This window comes from Ambystoma mexicanum, chromosome 3q, assembly GCF_040938575.1.
Source record: "Ambystoma mexicanum isolate Mex_15411 chromosome 3q, UKY_AmexF1_1, whole genome shotgun sequence".
In the NCBI taxonomy this organism is placed as follows: Eukaryota; Metazoa; Chordata; class Amphibia; order Caudata; family Ambystomatidae; genus Ambystoma; species Ambystoma mexicanum.
In genome coordinates, this window is record NC_090926.1 from 1151196881 (window position 1) to 1151209638 (window position 12758).

Sequence of the window (12758 nt, forward strand, 5' to 3'; positions counted from 1 at the left end):
GTTAATCATCAGGACAGCTGCTGTTTCTGCCTTGCAGTTTGGGGCTGGGAGACATTCCACCCACTTGGTAAACAAGCATGTAACAGTCAACATGTACTTGTTTCCTCTAGACGAGCGAATCACAGGGCCTACAAAGTCGATTTGCAAATCTGACCATGGCAGTGTCATCCCCCTCTTTTGGAGGGGTGCACGGTGCGTGAGGGATGATGGCTGAAATTGTGCACACACAAGACACCCCTTCAAGTATTGGTCAAGGTCCTGCCCCATGTGTGGCCAGTATGCAACCTCTCTTAAGATTTCCAGTGTTGTGTGAAACCCCCTATGACCGGCGGTGGCCGCATCATGGGCGTGACTTAACATCAGGCTTCGGAATGAGATAGGAACCACCCACTGATCATGGCCAGCTTGGGATTTCCTTACCAACAAACCGTCTTGGATTCGGAACATTTTTGGACATTTCATCAACACTCTTAGGTCCTCTTTCCCAATGTAATCGGTATCCGTCAGGGGAATGTTCTCAGGGTCCTCAAGGTGTTGGTAAAACTTACCAATAATTGGATCCCCCTTCTGAGCTATAATCAAATCAGCATCAGGGGTCTCCTTGCTCCATTGGGCAGTTGAAAGATCATTGTGAGCATTTGTCTGGGACCTAGTGATAGCAGTGACCTGGATTTCCCCCAACAGGGACTCTATTTCTATTAGATCCCCTTGGATGGCCCCGGTTTTGGCCAGCTGATCAGCTAAGTCATTTCCAGTTTTGTCTGGTCCCTCTACTTTGGAATGACCCTTGATCTTCTTCCAGTAGATGGTCATCCCATTCGATGTGACCAGATCATCAATGTTTTGGATTAACTTCCCATGTTTCAAGGGTTTGTTATTAGCACATAACATGCCTCTGGTTTTCCAATTAACCAGGTGCTCCACGAACCCATTCCGTACATAATCCGAATCGGTGATTATGACCAGTTCGTGGAGTTGATGCTGGACAGCAGTGAGGATGGCCTGATGCACAGCCATCAATTCTGCCACCTGACTACTTCGGGGACCAATTTTGGTATCCAGCGGAGGGTTCTGGGAACTCCTTCACCCATGCATTCCCTACGCCAGCCACCAGTTCTTTCTCCCCATCGTTGTCAACATGGTAAGAGCATCTATCCATATAGACAGTGGGCATTCCCTCACACTTGTCTTCTTCAAAGACTTTGTGTGGGGAATTAAGGTATGCCTCCGTGTTGTCCTTGATTTTTAGACTTTCGTCCTCGAGACAGTTTTCTCTGGCACAATCATGCAAGTCAGCCAGACCTTGATCGAGGGGACTCTTCTTGATTTGGCCATATCTGACCTCCACAGGAAAGCCTTGCATTGACAGAATCCAGGAAGTAATTCGGGAATTACTCACATTTCCGGCCCGGATTCTGTCACTTTGGAGATATTGCAGAGGCTGGTGTGGAGTCTCCACTATGATGTGTTCCCCATGGATAAATGGGCGGAAATTCTTCAATGCCCACACCGTTGCTAGGAGTGCCTTCTCACAATCGTTGAATTTTTCCTCCACAGAGGATAAAGTTTTGCTCGCATAGGAGATTACTTTATTGACCTTGTCATGCTTTTGGTATAATACTGCCGTCAAGCATGTATTAGAGAACCCCGTCTCCAGGAAGAACTCCTTGTTTCTGACAGGGTAAGCTAGGCAGGGCGCTTGTGAGAGGCTTCTTTTGAGTTGTCTTACTGCCTCGGCTTGTTCTGGACCCCATTCCCACTTGACCCCCCCTTCAGGAGATGAATCAGGGGTCTGGTGATCTCTGCGTAGCCCTCAATTAACTTTCTGCTGTAATTAGTCAGTCCAAGGAGGCTCCTTAGTTCCCGCAGAGTTGTGGGGTCTTTCAGTTTCTGGAGTGCTTCCACTTTCTTTTCTTGGGGACAGAGACCCTGAGGAGTAATCTCATGCCCCAAGAAATTAACACGGGTTCTACACCACTGTACTTTCTGAAAGGAAAGTTTTGCTCCGGCGGCCCTCAACTGTGTCAAAACATAACGGATCTCCACTATGTGTTCCTCCACAGATTAACTTTTGATGAGGACATCATCTACATAAGCCAGGTTACCCTTTGCACCCAGGTCCGGCATGGCCTTGTGTAGGAAAATGTTGAATTCATTGCCGGAGTTGAGGTATCCGAAGGGAGTCCGGGTCCACGTGTACTGCTGGCCCCCAAAGGTAAAAGCCAGCTTGTATTGGTCCTCCCTACTGACAGGCACAGTCCAGTATCCATTGGTCAGGTCTATTGCAGTGAATACCTGTGACCCCTAGATCTGGCTCAGCCCTTGGTCAATGTAGGACAGAGTCCATCGGGAAGTATGGACCCATTTGTTGAGCTCCCTGAGGTCGGCGCAGAGTCTCCACTGGCCGTTTGGCTTCAATATTCCCAGCACCGGATTATTGAAAGTGCTGTGGACTGGACGGATTATTCCCCGGGACTCAAGGTTCTTAATTATTTCAGTAAGGGACTCCATGGATGCGAGAGGCAAGTGATATTGCTTCACAAACACTGGAGTCATTCCAGGGTCCGTGGGAATTGTTGTGGTGTGGATGTCGGTGCGACCACAGTCATATGAGTCTACCGCAAAGAGATCTTGGAAATCCAAGAAAACTTGTTTCAACTTTTGCTTCTGTTCCAGAGTCACACAGGCATCAGCTAGGTTGACTCTCTCTTCCACCATCTGCCTGAAGCATGGAAAGACTTCTGGTTTGGCTATCTCAGCGGCCTCCCCCAGCTGGGTGGAGAAGTCCCTGGTCAGAGTGCTGATTTGGACTGGAGGCCTCAGGTGGGAAAGGCAACCCTCATGGACCTGGAAAATCACCTCATCCCTCCTGAAGTCACAAGTCACATCTTCCTTACCATAGGGGCAGGAAGTGTACACCAGGAAGTTCCTCCCATGCCGGGTAAAAATCCTGTCTGGTGTTGTATTGTCATCACTGTCACTGTCAAAACAGCCCTTGGGGATTGGTCCTAACAGTTCATTTCCTAAATCGATGGAAAAATGTCGGTCATCAACCGCCATTCCAATAATGGTGCCTGCGGCTACAGTAATACTCTTTAAGTCGCTTTTATCCACCTCTATTAGAATGGTGTCATGTTCTATGTTGACTAATGGAGTTGGGTTTACCCCCAACCCTTGCTGTTAGAGAGAAGCGTTTAGATGTATGTAAGCATCAGGGTTTTGTAATTTTTGTCCTCTTTTAACTTTCACTTCCAGGGAGAATTGTCGGGTCCTTTTTGGGATGGTGACTTCCTCTTTGATCTGAATTTCAACTGCATAAGGTAGCAATTGAGCTGACCTAAATGCTTTTTCTGGATCATCAAAGCCCATGGGATTATCCGCTAATCGGGACCAAGCTTTGAAGTTTATTAGGTCCAAACTAATGGCAAAGCGATTGAGAATGTCACTGCCTAAGTAAAAAGCGGCAGTGACGTCTCGCACGACCCAACAATTGTGGACTATACTCTTGTTGCCAATGGAAATTCTGAGCATACACCTGCTTGGCAGGAGATGTTTGGAATTGGGTGCTTCCAGGTCCATTTCCCATTTGTCTATCAGTTTGAATGTGGGAATGGCTGGATCTTTTGGGAGTTGGCGGAACATGGCTTCGCTGATGAAGCTCTTACCATTGTTCACACACACTCGAGCGAGAACAGAGTCCTTCCCATCATTTAACTGAACAGGGATGAACAACTGCTCTCCAATTTGCTGAATATCAGCCAGGCTCTGAGCTGATTTCACATCTTTCTGGACTATAGGAGTGGGAGTTTCTGATTGTGGATTAGTAAAGAATTTCAGAGTGTTTCCTTCCAGTGTGGAATACCACCTTAAACTGGAAGGAAGGTTGATTTTCAGAAATAGAGAGGACCCCCCATCACCAGTCTGTTGTCCTACTGCTATTACTGTCACGTCTGGAATTTGGTTGTTCTGGAAGTGAAATTCTACTTGGTCAGATTTTTGTTCAACCATGTGGCAGGTGCCATTTAAACTAACATGGTTGACATTCTGTTTTAATTTTATTGGTCGGCTAGTCTGGGTCCTGTGGACCTTGTTTACACAATCTCTTAGGGGTGACAACCTTCTCAGGAGGTCATTCCCTAGTAAACAAGGGGTGCCCTCTGGAGTCACTGCTATGACCGGGTGTTTCACCTTGTGTCGCCCAATTTTGATGTCCAAATCCGCTGTCCCCTCTACAGGAATTTCCTTCCCATCAAAGTTCTGCAGTTGTCCAGGAAGAGAGGTGAGAGGAATACGGTAATTCTCCCCCCTTCCGGCATTTAGTTAATCAAAGGCCCTTTTGGACAGAAGGGTAGCATGGGATCCAGTGTCCACCAGTGCCAAAATTGTACCCTGCCCCTGTACTTGTACCGGGGCATAGTATCTTCCCTCCTTCTCCTCAAGGGGACACAGATAATGCACATTTTTGGACAACTGGTGGGCTAACTTTCTGGTTTTGGACATTGCTAGAGAAGAGATTTGGGCAGAATTCTGTGGAGAGCCTTGGGAATCTGAAAGAAAAAGTTGACAACTGGAGATCAGAGCCATTGTGGGTTCCCCTGGTTCTGGTTCTGGGCCGCCCGCCCTTTTTGGAGGCAGTCATCAGGATGGGTTTGAACCAGGGGATTTCGGTATTGTGGGTTCTGGGATGAGATGATGGGCGGCGGTAGCTCAGTCTCCATATCTCCCCAGTCTGAATTGACATCCTTTGGGACCCATTTTTCCTTGGGAGGAGTTCCCCCATCTCTAAAGGAGAAGATCCTTTCCCCAGGATCCTCTGAGGATCCCGATCCCTCAAATTAGAAGATCTGCACCTCCTCCACAAAGTGGGTCTGTTTGGGTCCTTTGTTTCTCCTACCTCCTCTCTGCTCCTTGGGTGGCAGACTTTCAGGGGTAGGAGATTTTGTTTCCGGTTCCTGGTTTTCCAGGGGCTGTTTACTAGTTGGGAAGGAAGCTTCCTCCAAGGCTTTACACCCCCCTTCCCCTTTTGCCTCCTCCCTGGGAACTGGTGTGTTATCGGGGTGCTGCCCCCGTCATTGTTCTGGAGCACCAGGTCCAGAGTTTGGGGCATTCTGCGGTGGCATGCTCATCTGAGGGTTCTGTTGAGCCATCAGTATGTGACCCAGATCTCGTGCCATATTTTGGACCTGGCGCTCTAACTGGGAAACCCGCTCAGGCTGATACAGGGCTCTATTTTCTCCCCTGGGCTGATCCCGGGAAGGGTAGCTATCCCTTCTCTGGTAGTACCCCTGGTTGGGAAGATTTTGGTACCCCTCCACCCTTGGCCTCCCCTCTCCCGGATTAGGTTGTCTGGGCTCAGGGAATTGGGGAAAGAAGGATGGATGATTTTGGGGCGGGAAATTGGGTGGATACCTGGGGAAAAAGTTCTGCCTAGGATTTGGAGAATTTCTGCCCTCCTGTGGGAAGTTGGGAGGGAAGTTCCCTGGGTTAGGTGCTTGGCCGGATCCCCCCCTTGGGCTAGAGGAGTCCACACATAACCCAGGATTGGTCGGTTTCCCTTATAGCAGGGACTTACATAGTCAGGGGAGCGGGGGACCCCATTTGTGGGACTACCTCCTCGACTCCCTGTCTGTGACTAGCCCAAGGGCCTTCTGGGCTGTGAATTATTTGGTGCAGGCAGGTGTTTAGGCCCCCCCATCTCCAAATCTAAAACGAGGGCAACCTTTACCTCTGCCACCTTGGCAGCAGCAGGGGTGCTGTTGGTTTTGGGCTTTTTTGGCGCGTTATTTTTATTTTCGAACAGCTTCTGCACCTCATAGATCCGGGTAGCCTGTTCAATGACCCAGTCCAAAGATCTTTTCTCATGAAAATCTCTCACGAGCTGGGTCATTATATATTTAGGGAGAGCATGGAAAAATGTATTGACAAACTCTTTGCTATCTGTGCGCACCCTTCTGGTGGTCTGCGCAAAAGCACGCTTTAATTCTTGCACAAACTCTTGTGGGGCCTGATCCTCCCCACATTGCAAATTGTAGGCTGCCTTGCGAGCCTCTTGAGGATTTCTGTGAACAGAAAAATGTTTCAAGATGACCGCCTTATAGGTGGACCATCTTAAATGATTTTTGTCCTCCAGCCCCGCAAAGAAACTGGAGTATTCTGGGGAGAATGTCCATTTGACGTACTGGATGCAGCTACTGCTGTCCTTCAAATGGAAAGTCTCCATCATTTGCTCATAGAGCTCCAAGTGCTCCCAAACGGAATACGGAGTGATGACACTCCTGATTGCCTTTATTTGCTTCAATGGGTCCTTAAGAAAGGCCCTTTTTGCCTTATTGGCCTTTTTGGTTCGGGTAACCCTGTCCATTCATCCTCTGACTCAGAAGCACTGCTCCCAGAAGTGCCCGTCCGATCTTCCAGGTTTTCCCGGATTCTGCGAGCCTGGGAATGGCTGGCAGAATGTGGGGACCTGGTCTCCTGTGTTCTGCGCCGTTCAGAGGAGTCTTCAGATTCCTCCTTTCTGCCAGGATTTGATGAGTACCCCCCCCACTGACCTAACTGGGCAGAAGTTTTCAGGATGCCCTTAATCGGCCTACTCTCCTGGGGTTCCCCACCAAATTGCACTGTGCTTGGGTGCCCATACCCGGATGCCCACCCCTCCATTCCTGGGAGGTACTGGCCTTTGAGCCCCATACCTCTGGTTGGATGGTAATCTGCCAACCCCGTGGCCCGGTGCTCATGTGCGCGAGGGGACATGGGGATGGCAGAGTCCAGGGACTGAGAGATATGAAGGCCTCTGGTACTAGGGCTCCTGAGGTTATGCTCAGGAGTCTGCCTCTCCCAGCGAACCAGGTCTCTATCCACCCCTGCTCCCTGTTGCAATGTAAGAGCCTGCGCTTTCAGTTCCTCAGTTAAGGCCTTACTAGATTCTATCAGTCTCTCCTGCATCGCTACCTGTTGTTGGAGCCTATCATTGTGCTGACAGAGAGCCTCATTTTCTCTCTGTGCCTCCTGATTGGTCCTGGAGTACTGGGCCAGTCTCTGCTGCAGGAGGGTTACCTCCTGAGTCCCTTCCCTACTGGCCTGCTCCTTTCTTGCCAGAGCCTCCTCCACCCTCCTGGTGTGCTCTAACAAGTTCTGGTGTTCTTTTTGGAGGTCACTCAGTCCCTGGAGGGCCAGGTGATTTTCTTCCATTTTCCTTTTTAAATGGCAGACTTCCTGGCCTAAGGTGTCCCTTTCCTGACTAAGAGTCTGCATCTGTGCCGCCAGGTCGTCCCTTTGCCTTTGAAAGGCACCGGCTCTCTGGCGCTCCTGATCAAACTCTGCCTGGGTATCCAGGTCTTTCAGAATCAATTTGCTTTCTGCCTTTTCCCTATCTAGGTGGCTTTGCAGGGTGACTACCTGCTCAGCACATACCCTATTGAAATCTAATTGTTGCTCCAGCTTTTTCTGGCTCTGTAGTAGGGAGTCCAAACCTTCTTGGTACTCCTTTTGCAAGGCCAGAAATCTGGTATCCTGGTCAGCCTTTTCCTGTTGCAGGATGTCCATAACCTCTTTTATTTTAATGATATACTGCCTACTATCATTTTCTAACTCCTGGCTCCTCTGCAGCCTCTGCACAGAAGAGACCAGGTCAGATTGGACCTTCTCTAACGCCATCTGTCGCCTATTTGCCAGATCTTGGCTTTCAGTACATTTATCCTGCATGTCTCCCATATATAGGTACAGGTATGCCGCTATCCTGGCAATCTTATTATGTTCATCTTTGGGTTTAGGGGCCATATATAGTTCACTCAGGGCCACATGTAGGGGACCCTGATCTCTCCATATGTCTGACCCTGTTTCAGTGACCTGTTGCACGATGGCCTGCAACCAGACCGTTTGGTCCTGGTGAGTCCACTCACCTCTCACAAATAGCTTATGTAAGAGGTGCTCCCTCGCTATTTTCATGTCTACCAAGGTCGTCATTCTAGAGATTGATCTCTGTCCTGACTTACAGAAATTAGTATTTTATTTTTGCAAAACAGACCATTTCCTTAGAGTGTCCCTTTGAAGAGTGCTTTACAGCATAAAACAGCGTGGTGATCAGACCGGATGTATGTATCCCGTCAGTTAGCACACTGTATTAAGCTGCACAAGTGATAGATCTAACCCAGACGTCCGGCTCGAGCCCCCAATTTGTAAGAAGATTCAATTCAACACTACAGCTAAGTCAATGCCTAGTCTGGGATACTGAATGGAAACCCTTATTGATATATCTTTATGTCCAGTTCATGAGTTCTGGATGACTACCCCTATATAACACCCCTCTCTTAGAATCCCCCTGACCCCACTGAGCCAAGAAGTAGTTCTGTTTTGCAAGTTTAAAAGGTTTATTTGAGAATTTAAACAATATATATATATCACACTTTATGATAAATTAATATCTGATAGTACACTTAGACATATGATGTTGATCAACAATGGGTAATCTGGCACTAGCACACTTCTTTACAATCAATGATGAGTTGGTATAGGATGGGTAAAGTAGCAAAAATACTTTTATGATTTCAAGGGAAAAGCAATGAGGAATAAAATGCAGTACAGAAATAACTTGATATGACTTCAACAGAACAAGAAATTACTTTTCTTTGACAATTCACCCCCCCTTTTTGCAATGTAGGAAATGGAAGGAGATGGAAAGAGGAGCACACAGTTCTCAGGAATGCAATCAAAGACAATACGAAATTCAATTCCCACACCAGCAAGCTTTGAGAAAACAGGTATGAGTTTTAAAACACAGGCCCAAGTGCTTTGAATGTGGTGGCAATGAAGTGAGAAATATGCTGAAAATGCTTTTAATTCCATTTAGGAGGTTCAGGGTGAGTGAGAGATACTTGGGATGAGTTCAGGCTCACTTTAGCAATGATTCAGAGATGGTGATTAAGAGGCAAACGAATTTTAGCAGTTCAGGCAAAAGCAGCTATCTTTTTACAAGTAAAGGAATCGGGCCAAATCGCAGCAAAATTCGCGAGTGCGTGAATCGTGATTACGGCAAAAGTATAAGGAAGCAAGTCGATTCTAAGCTTGTTGCAGAGCTTAGCTTCTAAGCTTTCAGAGGAAAGTTAAACCAAGTTCGTACCCCAAACGGTTCCAGAGGTACGGACGATTAAATAAAGGTAGTTTTTCGGATTTTAAGTAAACTCAAAATGACAGGTGAAGAATTGACAGCTGCAGAATTGACAAATGACAGTGGTGCAGCTTTACAAAATGACAAGTGACAACTTCTAGGAGGCAGTTCTGGTTAGATTAAAATAGTTTGGGTTAGATTATTTTAATTAAGAGATTGGTTCTGCACAGTTCTGCTAGGTACTCACAATATATTTTTGAAATAGGCCTCGCCACGGATCTGGTCAGGTTTTGGACTGGACTCCGGTTCTGGTCTCGGCACTTCACAGTGATCTGGGTCAGCTCTCTGGTTCTGCTCACAGCGGTCTGGGTCACTCTGGATCTCTGGCCTCTGGTTCTGGATACTGCTCTGCTTTCTCTGGGTACATCACTGCTTCTGGATCTTTCTGGCGCAGGGTTTCAGGCCAGAATCAACAGCTCAGCCTGGCTGTGAATAGTCTGCAAATGATTTTTGGGCCTGCTGACAAATACTTTTGCTTGCAGTGGGCCTTCTTGGTTCACTGTTCTGTAGTCTCTGTTTAGCTTGGAAGTCTAAGTGTAGGATCTCTGGATGTGAAGTCGTCGGTCAGCATGCTCCGCAGCAAATGGAATTGAATGTCTCTACCTGTGCCAGCAGTCTCTTTTTATGTGTTTTGAAATGGGTGTGTGCCTGGGCCTAGCTAAGCCTGCCCCTCTCTACTTGTCATTGCCCCAATTCTCCCCTCTCCCATGATTGGGGGAAGGAAATGTGAGTCAGAGTGATGCTGTAGGTTTTATGGGTCAGAGGATCCTCCCCTGGTCAGTTTGCCCACAAATCTATATTTGACCACATATTGCACAGATACACAGTTGTTTAAAATTACATACACCCATCACATATCACATGAGGTATACTCTGTTCAAACTCTGCTCTTCCTGGGGGCTTGCATTCAGAAATGGCAACATTTTGCGCTTTTTAACTGGTTTTGCAATATCAGACATTTACCCAAATTTACACACATGTGCGCAAGGAGTATGGACATTAATTGATGAAGTGTCAGATTTTTAACATGCAGACATTTGGAGTGAGACCCTATTTTAAGCTAGCAACCCCCCAGAATACACCACAGGGTCCTAACACATCTCAAAATGTTCACAGAAAAATCACAAGAATTATGGTATCATTTAGATAATTTTGCCAAGTCCGCACCATGAGTTATACATCTTTCTTAAAATCATATTCTGGCCAACAGGGGTGTGTCTTCCCAGGTCACATGGTGGAGAAACCAGTCTATCCACTTTCTTTAAGCTCAGCCTGTCCTCAGAGGGAGCTGCCCCTCCCCGTTTCTGCCAAGAGGAAGCCACTTTTACGACGCCCCCAATATAACATTTGCCTGAGTCAAGGAAGGGCTTTGTTCAAAAGGAAGCCATTTACGACCCCCCTAATAAACCATCTGCCTGGGCCCAGGACTGGCCTTTGTTCAACTCCCTGTAGCTGCTCCACCCCTAATCTAATCAGAGAGGTGACAACTCCTTTTGGCAAGGGGAAAAGTGGCTGAGCAGATTTTAACTCCTGTGGGGGTAGATGTCAGGCAGAATTCAGTTTCATTAAGCCAGGTTTCAGATAAAATGTCACTTTTTGTCCCCCAGTTTGTCAATACAATTTTTACATATGCAGCTAGAATGCTGATTCTAAGTTCAAAACTATGACATTTTAACAGTTACAACCTATGTGACACTCAAAAGTAGGTCACTCAGTTAATTTAAACATTTCGATTTTGGTGGTTTTAATCCAGTTTCAGTTAGGCTGCTGACATGCATAGCTCAGCCAGTTTTGTTATGAACATTGTTTTGGGCTCTTCATCTTCCCAGATTTTGTATGCACACATACTTCATTCTGCCAGATGTCCGCTGGTGTTCAGTGAGATTTTTGGATGTGTTGCAATGTTTGAAAATAGGCATTTTGAGCTGGAATTCAGAGAAATCAAAGCTAATTTTAAAGCGTTTTTGAGCTAACAGGCGCTGCTGTTTTACCTTTGGCACCCATTCCACTCATGGCACCCTGGCCCATCATGCTCGCACTGGTGGGTGGCAAGTTAGGCAGCCATTTTGGTGTACGCACAAACTGCGTGGTTCTCCTGGATTCTGGCGCACATGTGGGCTTTTTGGCCATCTTGGATTTTCTAAACCCACAGCACCAAATGTTGCAGCATGATAGCTCAAACGTGGGTCAGGACACCCAACAACAGGAAAAAGAGAAAAGGATAGGAGAGGAGCGAGGGAGGGAGGCTGATGCATAAAACAGGCAGCTACAATTACTATGCCTGACACCAATTGGGGTAGTGCCCGAATTAGAAAGAAGGAGGGAAGGGAGGGGAAAAGGCAGGGAGGGTGGACTGAGGGAGTATCGTGCAGGCAATGGATGGAGTTCACAGAATTCCTCTGAGTCCAAATAATCAAACCAACTCAGGAATATGGCAAAGGTTGCTGTTTTCTTAACCTACTATCTAAAACAGGGAGATTACAACAGAAATTAACAGACATTTGTTCAGTTCTCAACAAATTTCACATAAAACCATCCTTATATACAAATGATAAGTCAGCAGTGACATCATACTACGTGGAAAATAAAAGAAATCTACAAGGGATTGTGATACAATCAAGAGGAACATCTGAATATACTTTCTATAAGGGCTGGGATTGTGATTGGCTATCTACTGTCAGGTGGACACCGTATGCCTACCTCTAAAACATGTCATCTTTTGGCTCCCAAAATATAATGTAACACAAATAGCTGGATCGCCTGGATGTTGGGAACAAACTCAAGTCTTAGTCTATGAACGAGTGCCACCCAGTGCAGCATGCATCCTTTTTGGATAGACTTATCAAGGCACTACAACTCCCAGTAGAAATAGCGGTAGTTAAATGCGCAGCACACACCAAGCGAATAGATTTTATTTCTTACAGGAATGAAGGCCCAGACGAAGAAGCACAGATATTTTGAGTTTTGATAATGAGAATGTTAAAGAAAAAGTAGTTACAATCATGCTAGTGCAAGAGGGGTTTAATTAATTATAAATATCCCAACCAATGGAGATTCAAGGAAGTGCACCACTGGAAGAGCAGGGGGTGTTCTTTATCCCCAACAGAAGCATTATGGCGACAAGATAGCACCGGAAAGCTGGTGATGTCAATATCATTATTGAAGGTTGCACTTAAACAGCTGCATTACTCTGCACATGTAACTAGGGAAAGTCTTGCTACTATGATTATGGAAGACTGGTTCATTCTGAATTTGTTGGAACACGCTGCATTATTTATAGTGAACTGCATCATGTGTCAAAGGTTTACTGCTGGGCATACACTGAGGACAGTTAGAGTTGTGATACCTCGACCAAATGGTCAGTTTCAACCTTTACATGTCGATTATGTCGATATGTTGCAGGTGTGTAATGGATATAGGTATCTATTAGCAGTGGTGTGTCACTTTTCCAGTTAGATCAAGGCAGGTTTGTGTACACACCCTGATGCCGCTTGTGCAGAAAAGATTTTAGTGCGCAAAGTCTTCCCACGATGGGGTGTGTGTGAAGTGCTGACATCCGACAATGGGGCACATTTTGTTAATGAGCTATTCAAAC